The 9,991-nt window shown below is 33.8% G+C and overlaps 1 long non-coding RNA gene across 2 annotated transcripts; it reads right to left on the reverse strand.

Moving 5' to 3' along the window:
* Nucleotides 1–4,823: 4,823 nt before the first annotated feature.
* LOC103493270 (uncharacterized) lies at nt 4,824–7,172 on the reverse strand. 2 transcript variants are annotated; one of them, XR_538408.3, is made up of 3 exons: nt 6,897–7,172; nt 5,719–5,790; nt 4,824–5,223 (listed from the first exon to the last, which is right to left on the reverse strand). It is a non-coding gene; the product is annotated as an uncharacterized LOC103493270 (long non-coding RNA). The 2 variants fall into 2 exon arrangements; XR_538409.3 differs by having other exon boundaries at nt 5,719–5,787; nt 6,897–7,158.
* Nucleotides 7,173–9,991: the final 2,819 nt, after the last annotated feature.

Below are 9,991 nucleotides of genomic sequence, written 5' to 3' on the forward strand. Positions count from 1 at the left end.
CTACTAAGGCGGATCATCAGAAGCCGCCTCTCAATGTGCCTTACGTGTTTATCGATGGGATCCTCTTTCACTCTAAGGAGTGTGTGTTTTGCTGGAAATATGTGATGAAGCGTAGGATAGCTGATGAGTTGATTGTTTCTGATCAACTTCATTCATGTGCAATTGTTATTGATTTTATTGCTAAGGCTGGTATCATGTGCGCTGTGAATAATCTTGGGATTTTCTACCCGAAGCTGGTCTGTGAGTTTATTGTTAATCTACCTACCAACTTCAATGAATCCCACACTCTTGATTTCCGAAAGGTTCATGTGCATGGTAAGTGCATTTCCATTTCTCCTCTTCTGCTTAATCAATTTTTAAATGTGTCTCCTCCTCTAAGCTCAGCTAACAGTTAGCCGACTACTGAACAACTTGCTTTGGAACTGTCTGGAGGGTTGGTTAGGACTTGGCCCACTAATGGCCAGTTTTTGGTCTCTAAACTGAGTGTAAAGCATGTAATCATTCACAAGATTAGAATTGCTAATTGGTACTCATTTACACATCTGGCCACCATCTCCACAACACTTACGCAACTATGGATATGGGGGAGTTTATTTTTCAAAAACTTCTTTGCCATGTGCACACCTATGGGATCAATATTCCAACTGCTTCCCTAGATTGATCATCGACCTTCTATTGTCTCACCATTCGGACTTATTTACTGATGATGATATTGCTGGATCAGTTCCTCGTACTATTTCTTTTAGCTATAAGACTTTTCAAAGTGCTCATGTCTTGGGCCTCTTTGTAACGTTTCGTCCTCCTCGTAGGGGTACCAAATCTTTGGGGGCTGAGTTACCTATTTTAGATGACGACCTGCATCTTTCTTGAGATTTAGCTCTTCGTGTGATGCAGCTACTCTCCGATGAGTCACGGGCCCTCACTGTGTCTGTCGCAGAACTGCAGGGTGCCATCTCAGCTTTAAATGATAGACACATGGCTATGGATCCTGTTTTGCATGCTCTTTGGGCTTGGCTAGCCACCTCTCAGGACTTTATTTGTTTCCATGTTTTTTTGTGACCATATCGGTTTGATCTTCTAACTTTTTCTGCTTTAACTTTTGTACTCAATTTTTTGTATGTTCTCTACCACCTGAATATTCTATTGTGAATGATGCCTTTGGTAATGAATGATGAATTGGTGGTTTCTTTAGCTTGTCTGATGGCTGGCGATTGTACAATTGCTTATGTGGATTGGATGTCTATTTAGCTGTTGTGGTCTATTACTTATGCATAGTTGGTTATATGGAATGGATGTTTTTTTTGCTACCGTGATCTGTTTCATGTTGGAACAAATACCTCTCGGTCCCAAGGGGGAGTTTGTTAGGATTATATGGGCCCCTAGTATTTATTGTGTATGTATGTGAAGATGTTGCACGTGCAGTTTAGGTACCAGGCTCTGGCTGGTAACAAATTACGTAAATATGAGCTTCGAATCTTGATTATTCAGGTATTTACGGAATAATTAGTTGTTGAGATTTACAGCGCGTATGTTGCAAAAAATAGAATATATAAGGATGGTCGAATACCTATAAAATGTTGGCTGTTGCACAAATCATCTTTGAACGCAGAAAAAGATAGACTTAATGCTGCACGTAAGTGTAACTGTGAATGATTCAAAACATGAACTTGATCGAGAAATTATGCAACGTTCAATCCTTATTTAGATCACGTATTACCAAGTTGAATGTATTGAACCCTGATCAGATGATTGATGAGATAATAGATCAAGGGGGAGATCTTCACTGTTAACTTACTTAATCAAGAAGTAGTGATTAACGGGGAGATTTTGATTGAATTAGAACAATCATAAACTTAAGTGTAATTAGTTTGTGTATTTTCTAACTATAATAATTTTGTATAGAGTGAGGATCATTTGTAAACTCTGTACTATGGATCTTAAGTTCTTGCTTATGATGTATGTTTGTTAGTAATAAAATCTCCTTTCACGGGTCAAGTAACCTCTAGACGTAGATGTAGAGTCATCGAACTTGGTTAACAAACCTCGGTGCCTATATTGTATCTACTATATGCACTTATTGTTGAACCTACTATAGTTGAGCGTACATGTTTCCTGTCTATCGACTTAGTTGTTGACTATTTCATTGTTTTTCAGTTTTGGTATATCAGGGACCATAGCCTTAAGTTTCTTTATATGCTAGTTCAATTAGGATCCCCATTAAATCCTAATCAATTTAGGAATAAGCTTCTACCCATTTAGTCCATAGTCAATTAGGAATCCCGAACCTTTATGAAATAGATCATGTAATAGACCTAATTAAATAAAATAACTTAATGTGATAAATTATTAATTTACATACATAGCTTACACTTTAATTATTCGTATTATTTAAATACGTTTAACAATCTCCCACTTGGGCTATGTTTGTATTTCTGATATAACAAGTTATTTTAATAATAGAATTTCTCTTGAGTTCAATCTGGTCCATCTCCTTCATCAGCATAGAACCAAGGTGTCTTTTGTCACTATCCTTGTAACTAAACCTTCCTTGATCACCAATTCCAATACATTCAATGACATAGATAAAGTATGGATGGAAAGCATGGAAACTATATGCAAAGGGATCTAGATCATGTCTGTTTTCAACTGAACTAAATTCTTTAGTGAGATCATTCTAAAAAAACTTTATGCGAAACAACATTTGCAAAACTGCATACATGATAAACGAGTTCAAATAATAAAACATAAACCATCAACTTTATTCTATATAGAAAATAAACAAAATTAAGGTCAAAGAACATCCTCAATAATAAGCTCCCACTAAACCATGACATTAGAAAATTGACTAACACCCATGTGAGCAACATGCTCATGAAAAACTTTAGGTGGTAAACCTTTAGTTAATGGATCTACCACCATGAAGTTTGTTCATATGTTTTCTATCAAAATTTGACTATTTTGAACTCTTTGTTTCACAACTAGAAAATTTATGTCAACATGCTTTGACTTTGTATTGCTTATGTTATTATTGGAATACATTACTACTGGCTTATTGTCACAAAATAATTTTAGTGGTCTTTTTATGCCAACCATTATTCACAGCCCAGTGACAAAATTTCGTAACCATATTCCATAATTAGACGCCTCATAACATGCTATAAATTTTGCAGTCATGGTAGAAGAAGCCATAAGTGTTTGTTTAACACTTTTCTAGGACACAGCTTCTCCAACCAACTTGAAGATATGGCCTGAAGTGGATCGTAAAGTGTCTTGGCATCCAGCATAATTAGAACCAGAATACCCAATGATCTCCAAAACTTTTGATCTTTGATAAGTGAGCATATAATCTTTTGTTCTCTGTAAATACCTCTTAAACTGTTGTGCTGCTTTCTAATGATCCATCCTCAGATTGCTCAAATATCGACTAAATACTCCAACTATGAACGTAATATCTGGACGCTTGCGAATTTGAGCATACATTAGGCTTCCAACAGCCGATGCATAAGGAACCTTTTGCATCTCCTTAAACTGAAGAGAAAGTCTCTTTGTAATCAATGCCTTCCTTTTAAGTAAAACCCTTTGCGACAAGTCGAGCTTTACATCTTTCAATTTTGCCTTGTGAGTCCTTTTTAGTTTTAAATATCCATTTAAAACGAATAGGTTTCACTCCTGATGGCAATTCGACAAGTTTCCAAATGTCTCTGTCTTTCATGGATTTTATTTCTTCTTCCACAACATTTATCCACTTTTAAGAATTAAAACTTTGTAGAGCTTGTTGAAAGTTGATTGGATCATCTTCCATTATGTCAATGTCATCCTGATGTTCTTGAAGAAACACAATATAATCATCTGAAATTGCATTTCTCTTTTCTCTAGTGAACCTCCTTGATGGCACTTCTTGAGATTGTTGAGTTTGAACTTCAGGGACTTCATTGTTGTCTTGTTCTATAATTGGTTCCATAGTGAAGTCAGGAATTGAAATCTGAACATCAACTATGCCTACATTAGGAAGAGAAACTAATTTCTCTTCAAGGACAACTTTCTTTATGTTATCTTCCCCTTCAAACTCAACATCCTCAAGGAATTTAGCATTTCTAGTATAAAAAAACGATCTCAAAGTGGGATCATAAAACTTAAAACCCAAGAATGCTCAGAATATCCAATAAAATAGCAGCTAATAGTTTTTAGGTCCAATTTTCTTTTGATAGGCCTATAAGGCCTAGCCTCAGCTGGACAACCCAAACGTGGAGATGCCTAATACTAGGCTTCTTTCCTATCCACAACTCATGAGGGGTTTTAGCTACTCACTACTACAAAAATACTCTCTTGACGGTTTTAAACTGTCAAGAATTGTTATTCTTGACGGTTTTAAAATCGTCATTGAAGCAAGTGTAAAGAAAGGCAAAGTTCTTGATGGTTGGTAAAAACGTCAAGAATGATGAACGTTGATAGTTTATAATCGTCAAGTATACAAATTTTCATGACAGTTTAAAACTGTCAAGAGTATAAGTGTTCATGACAGTTTAGAACCGTCAAGAATATGAGTATCCATGACAAAAACCGTCAAGAATATGGATATTTATGACATTTGATAATCGTCAAGAGTGTTTTTTCATGACATTTAATAACCATCAAGAAAGTGTTTGTTTATGACATTTAAAAACCGTCAAGAATGCAATTGTTTATGACATTTTAAAACCGTCAAGCATTTTTTTATTTTTTTAATTGTAATTCAATTATATTTTTATTTCTGTATTATGCTCTCATTTGTCCTGTATAGTGGTCCAACAATTGTTCTATAAATACATATATAAATGACAATATTCATCAAATATAAAATCTTCAACCATATCATTTTCGAAACTTTTCAAATATTCCTATCATTTACAAAACTAATATACAATTCCATCAGAGTTTCAGAACAATTCAACTCTTATGAACAATTCACCTATCATCCCCATATGAACAAATAACCTATCAAGAAAGTTTCAAAATTGTTACCACAACAAAATCTCAAAAGTATACCAATCGACCCCCTCCATATGAATAATTCAAAAAATCAGCTACAACAAAAAGTTTCTTGCTTCAGAATAAAAAATAAGTCGCAATCATATGTACGAACCCAAAAAATCAGCCAACTCAACCCGCACCTCATCTAACGCATGCCTTTACAATCTTCAACCTTCAACGATCACTTAGCTTTTAACCCAATTGCTTAGCTTTCTACAACAACAAAGAAAGCGATCTTTATCCAACATCAACAGACAAAGTGCTAAATTAAGGGAGGAAAAACAATATAGACGAAGTGCTAAACAACTGACTTCATTAGGACAGAACCAATATCCAACATCATCATCAAGTAATAAAACCACTACTCATTGCTGCGAAATAAATGTAATCATTCCTAAAACTAAACATAAAAAAAAGACATACTCTCATAGAAGAAAATATTCTTAAAAGTTAAAACAACTCACAATTATCTCATTTTTATCATCATCATTGATCCATTTGTTCCAATCAATTTTCACAAACAAAGTAGGCCTCTTGCTTTAACAATCTACTCCACCACTTCTTTTCAATCTTTTCTATCAAATACCAGATGTTTTTTCACATGCCAACACTAGGCTTGCTCTCTTATCATTGTTGTGTTTCAACAATTAGACATTAATATTCAACAGAACAACAAAAATGAAGAGTCTATTTACAGAAATTGCTTACAGAGTCTAATCAATGGAGGCCTGATGATACTGACCATTGATGTCTAAGATGGTTTTGGTCTTTTGATTTCTTCTGTGCCAAAGAATTCTGAGTTAGAAGCATAAAAGTTACTTGGTTTTGGTCTTTTGATTTCTTCTAGTGCAAAAGAAGTAACTCAAAGTTATACTTTCAATCTCAAAACAACTCAAAAAGATAACTTACAAACTTCTTCGATGTCACTTAGGAATTAGAGAAATAAGTAAAAGGATATTATATTAATTTGTAATATCAACACATAAATCGATGGAGAGGGAAAGCACAATGTAAAAGATAGAATAAGTATGGACTTCAATCTATAGATGCTACACCTTTTATGTGTATTTATATCGACAATCAATAAAGATCAATTTATGATTAGTTTTGCAAATATCGTATCTATGTAGGAAGAAATGAAGAGAATGGATCAAACTCAAGCTGACCATTAGGGAAATTTCACGAAACTCTCATTCTGGGCAAGAACCAATCAATAACATAGTTTCAAAGGAAAGAAAAATGTTTTTATGGCCCTTGCCTCAAGCATCAGACTCAGACTCCTGATCTATATTTTCAAAAAATTCCTTATTCCACGAATTTTGGACTCCCCCATCTAAAATGATCTTAAAGCAATTAGATGTTTCTTCAGAAGCAACTGGGAGAAAAGCTAATAGATTGAAATGAAATTATCGTTTTAAAACACATTTAACAAGTGGTGCTAAGATGTTTAAGTCTACCAAGAAAATTCGAATAAGTGAAGAAACATTAATTTTAGAATGGGTAAAGATGAGGAACTTCATGAATCAGTGGGGTTCCAATGACGTAGATAAAGTTGAACTAAATAAATTTTCACAAGTAAATGCTAATCAAATTTCTAGGAGCTAAGTTATAAATGACTCTTACTAAATACAAACATAATTCCACAAAATACCATCGAATTAACAGGTCATCTCATTTCATTAGCTTCAAGTAGAGAAAATTTAATATAATCACAATAGATCGTGAACACCAAACCTGAAGAGTTCTTATAAGAACAAGAGATTTTCAAACATTTCAATAGCTCCTAAAATATAACAAACACATTTCTGATTCTGAAGTACCCAAAAATTGAAATTAAAAGGCCATAAAAATGTACAATACGAACTTGTGAACGACGGCAGACGAACCTGTTCTGAACGACGATGGACGAACACACCAAATCTTCAGCAGCGGACGAACATAACGTCTTCAGCAGCGAACGAATGTAACGTCTTCAGCGGCGACTTGCAATGAACGGGGGCTTGCGATCGAGCAGGCGGAAGAGACGTGGGGGTTGCGATTGACAAGAGAAATATGAGGGGAAAGTTCGGGTTTTTTTTACAAAATTTAGGGGAAAAGAGAAAATTTGGGAAAGTAAAATTAAAAAGAGAAAATGTATGGCTTCGTGTGGTTTGTGAGAAAGGAAGAGGGAAATTGGGGTTGTGTGGAGGAAAAGAGAGAAAGTAAACAGACAAAGGAAAAATTAGGTTTACTTTTTTAAAAAAATTAGGTTATTTTTTTTTTAATTATTTAGTAATTCTTGACGTTTTTAAAATGTTAAGAAATGTCAAGAAATTTAAAAATGAGTCCCCTCCGTTTTTCATAAAAATTCTTGATGTTTTAAAACGTCAGGAATTTAATCGATATTACTTGATGTTTTTAAAACGTCATGAATAAGTATATATCATTTGACGTTTAAAAAACGTCAAGAATGTCGAATTCCTAAACATTTTTGATGTTTTAAAATCATCAAGAATTTAATAGATAATACTTGACGGTTTTAAAACGTCAAGAAAAAATACATATTACTTGACGTTTCAAAACCGTCAAGAAAGCTGAAAAATTGACTACCTTCAGCCTTTTCATAAAATTTTTTGACGGTTTTTCTTTTAAGTCACCCATTTCTTGACGTTTTTTCAAAAACCGTCAAGAAATTAAAATACAACTGTAAAAAAGACTCTTTTTCTAGTAGTGACTACTTGACTAGGTACCCTATTGAGGATATATGCTGCAATCTTTAGTTCTTTACCCTAGGGGGATTATAGTAAATAAGAATAACTAATCATACTTCTTAGCATAACCTTAAGTGTTCTATTTTGCCTTTCCACTACACCATTCATGTTAGGTTTCTCTAGCATAATGTATTGTGGACGGTTCCACATTCCTCTAGGTATTTGGCAAAGGGTTCAAGATGTTGTTCACCTGATCCATCATATCTAACGTAGTATTCACCACCACGATCAGACTTGACAACCTTAATTTTCTTTAAAGTTGAAGTTCAACTTTAGCTTTATAAGACTTGAAAATGTCCAATGACTGAGACTTCTCATGAATTAAATATAGGTATGCATATCTTGAATAATCATCTATGAACGTAATAAAAATATTGTTGTCCATTCCAAGAAGCCGTAGGGAATGAGCCACAAATGTCTGTATATATTAGTTCTAAGATGTCTGAACATCTATTGGCACCTAATTTTCTTATGTTTGTTTGTTTTCCCTTAATACATTTCAGACAAACTTCAAATTTGCTTAAATCAAAGGAATCAAGAATTCCATCTAACACAAGTTTCTGAATTCTCTGTTTAAAGATGTGACCTACATGCTTGTGCCTCAATATAGCAGAATTCTCATTTAATTTACGCTTTGTACCACATGATCTAGACAATAGGATCTTGTTAGATGAAGTATAAGAATCAAGCATATATAGGTTATCAATTAAAGAACCGGTACCAATGAGCTTGGAGTTTTGAAAAAGACTAACTTTATTTTCGAAAGAACAAGAAAGACCAAATTTGTCCAAACTGAAAATAGAAACTAAGTTCCATCTAAATGACAGTATAATAAAAGTCTCATTAAAAAAACAACCAGTTTTTAAAAGTAATCTAAAATTGCCAATAGCTTCAACTGCAACTGCTTTACCATTTCCTACATAGATGAATTCTTTCAGCATCATTTGGCGGTCGGCTCCACAGGCAACCCTACATGGATATACTTATGTGAGTAGTAGCACCAAAATGTACTCACCAAGTATCTGTCGGTACAAAAGATAAATTAACTTCAGAACAAACGAAAGTAAGAAGTTTACCCTTCTTTACCCACCATTTGACATAGTTAGGACAATCTTTCTTGAAATGACCTTTCTCTTTTGCAAAAGAAACAAGGATCCTCCGTAGCTTGTTTCTTATTTTACTGAGATGCCCCTTCTACAGTATTTGTAAGTTTCCCTTTCTCCTTACCACGAAAGTTAGTTGCCAAGTGAGCACTTTTTATCCTCTCTCTCTTAATTCTATCTTCTTCTTACACACATTAAGAGATAAGCTCATTAATACTCAATTTATCCTTCTGAGTATTATAGCTTATCTTAAACTGGGTAAATTGTGTAGGAAGAGAGATAAGTACTAGATGTACGAGTAAATTTTCATTTATTTTGATGTCAAGTGCCTTTAATTTACTAGCGAGATTGGACATTTCCATAATAAACTCCCTTATGTTTCCATTGCCCTTATACCTCATGGAAGTTAAAGTAGCCAAAAGATTACTTCCTTCCCCTTTTTCATTTTTAGCAATTTTTGTTTTATTTCGGCAAGGAACTTATTGGCATTTTCACTTTTCGTGACAGAAACCCAAAAAGACTCTGGAATGGAGTGTGTAATAATCATCAGACACATGCGATTTAACTGTTCCCACTTCTCAATATTAGCCAAATTCGATTGTTCCTTAGTAGAAGCAGGTTTATTGATTCTCAATGCAAGGTCTAGATGTATACACCTGAGAAGTATGTCTAGGCTTTCCTTCCAAATCTTGAAATTCGATCTATTCAACTTGGAGATTGAACACAAATTTTAGATATTTGAGTAAGACCACTCAACAAAGAACAAGTAAACAAATAATATATTACAATTAATATGTCATAAAATAAAATAATGACAAAATAACTTCACATATATGGTGGACCCCTTTTACAAGATACATAACACAATATTGATGTCCAACCTTTGGGTACAGATATCAACTGTAAATGGTACTTTCAACATAGTAATCAAAGTATTGACGGTAAACTCTGTAAAAAAAATTAGCCTTTCTTTGGACCTACTATTTTTTTCATGAGCAATCCTTATAACTGTCATCTACTTATTACTACACGCATACTCATAATTTGGTCAAACAATTATCTTCCTTTGGACTGACCATAAATCAATGAAAATGCATATCTTATATTTTAGAATTAATCTAACCTAGA

The sequence above is a fragment of the Cucumis melo genome, chromosome 6 (assembly GCF_025177605.1).
Source record: "Cucumis melo cultivar AY chromosome 6, USDA_Cmelo_AY_1.0, whole genome shotgun sequence".
Classification (NCBI taxonomy): domain Eukaryota; kingdom Viridiplantae; phylum Streptophyta; class Magnoliopsida; order Cucurbitales; family Cucurbitaceae; genus Cucumis; species Cucumis melo.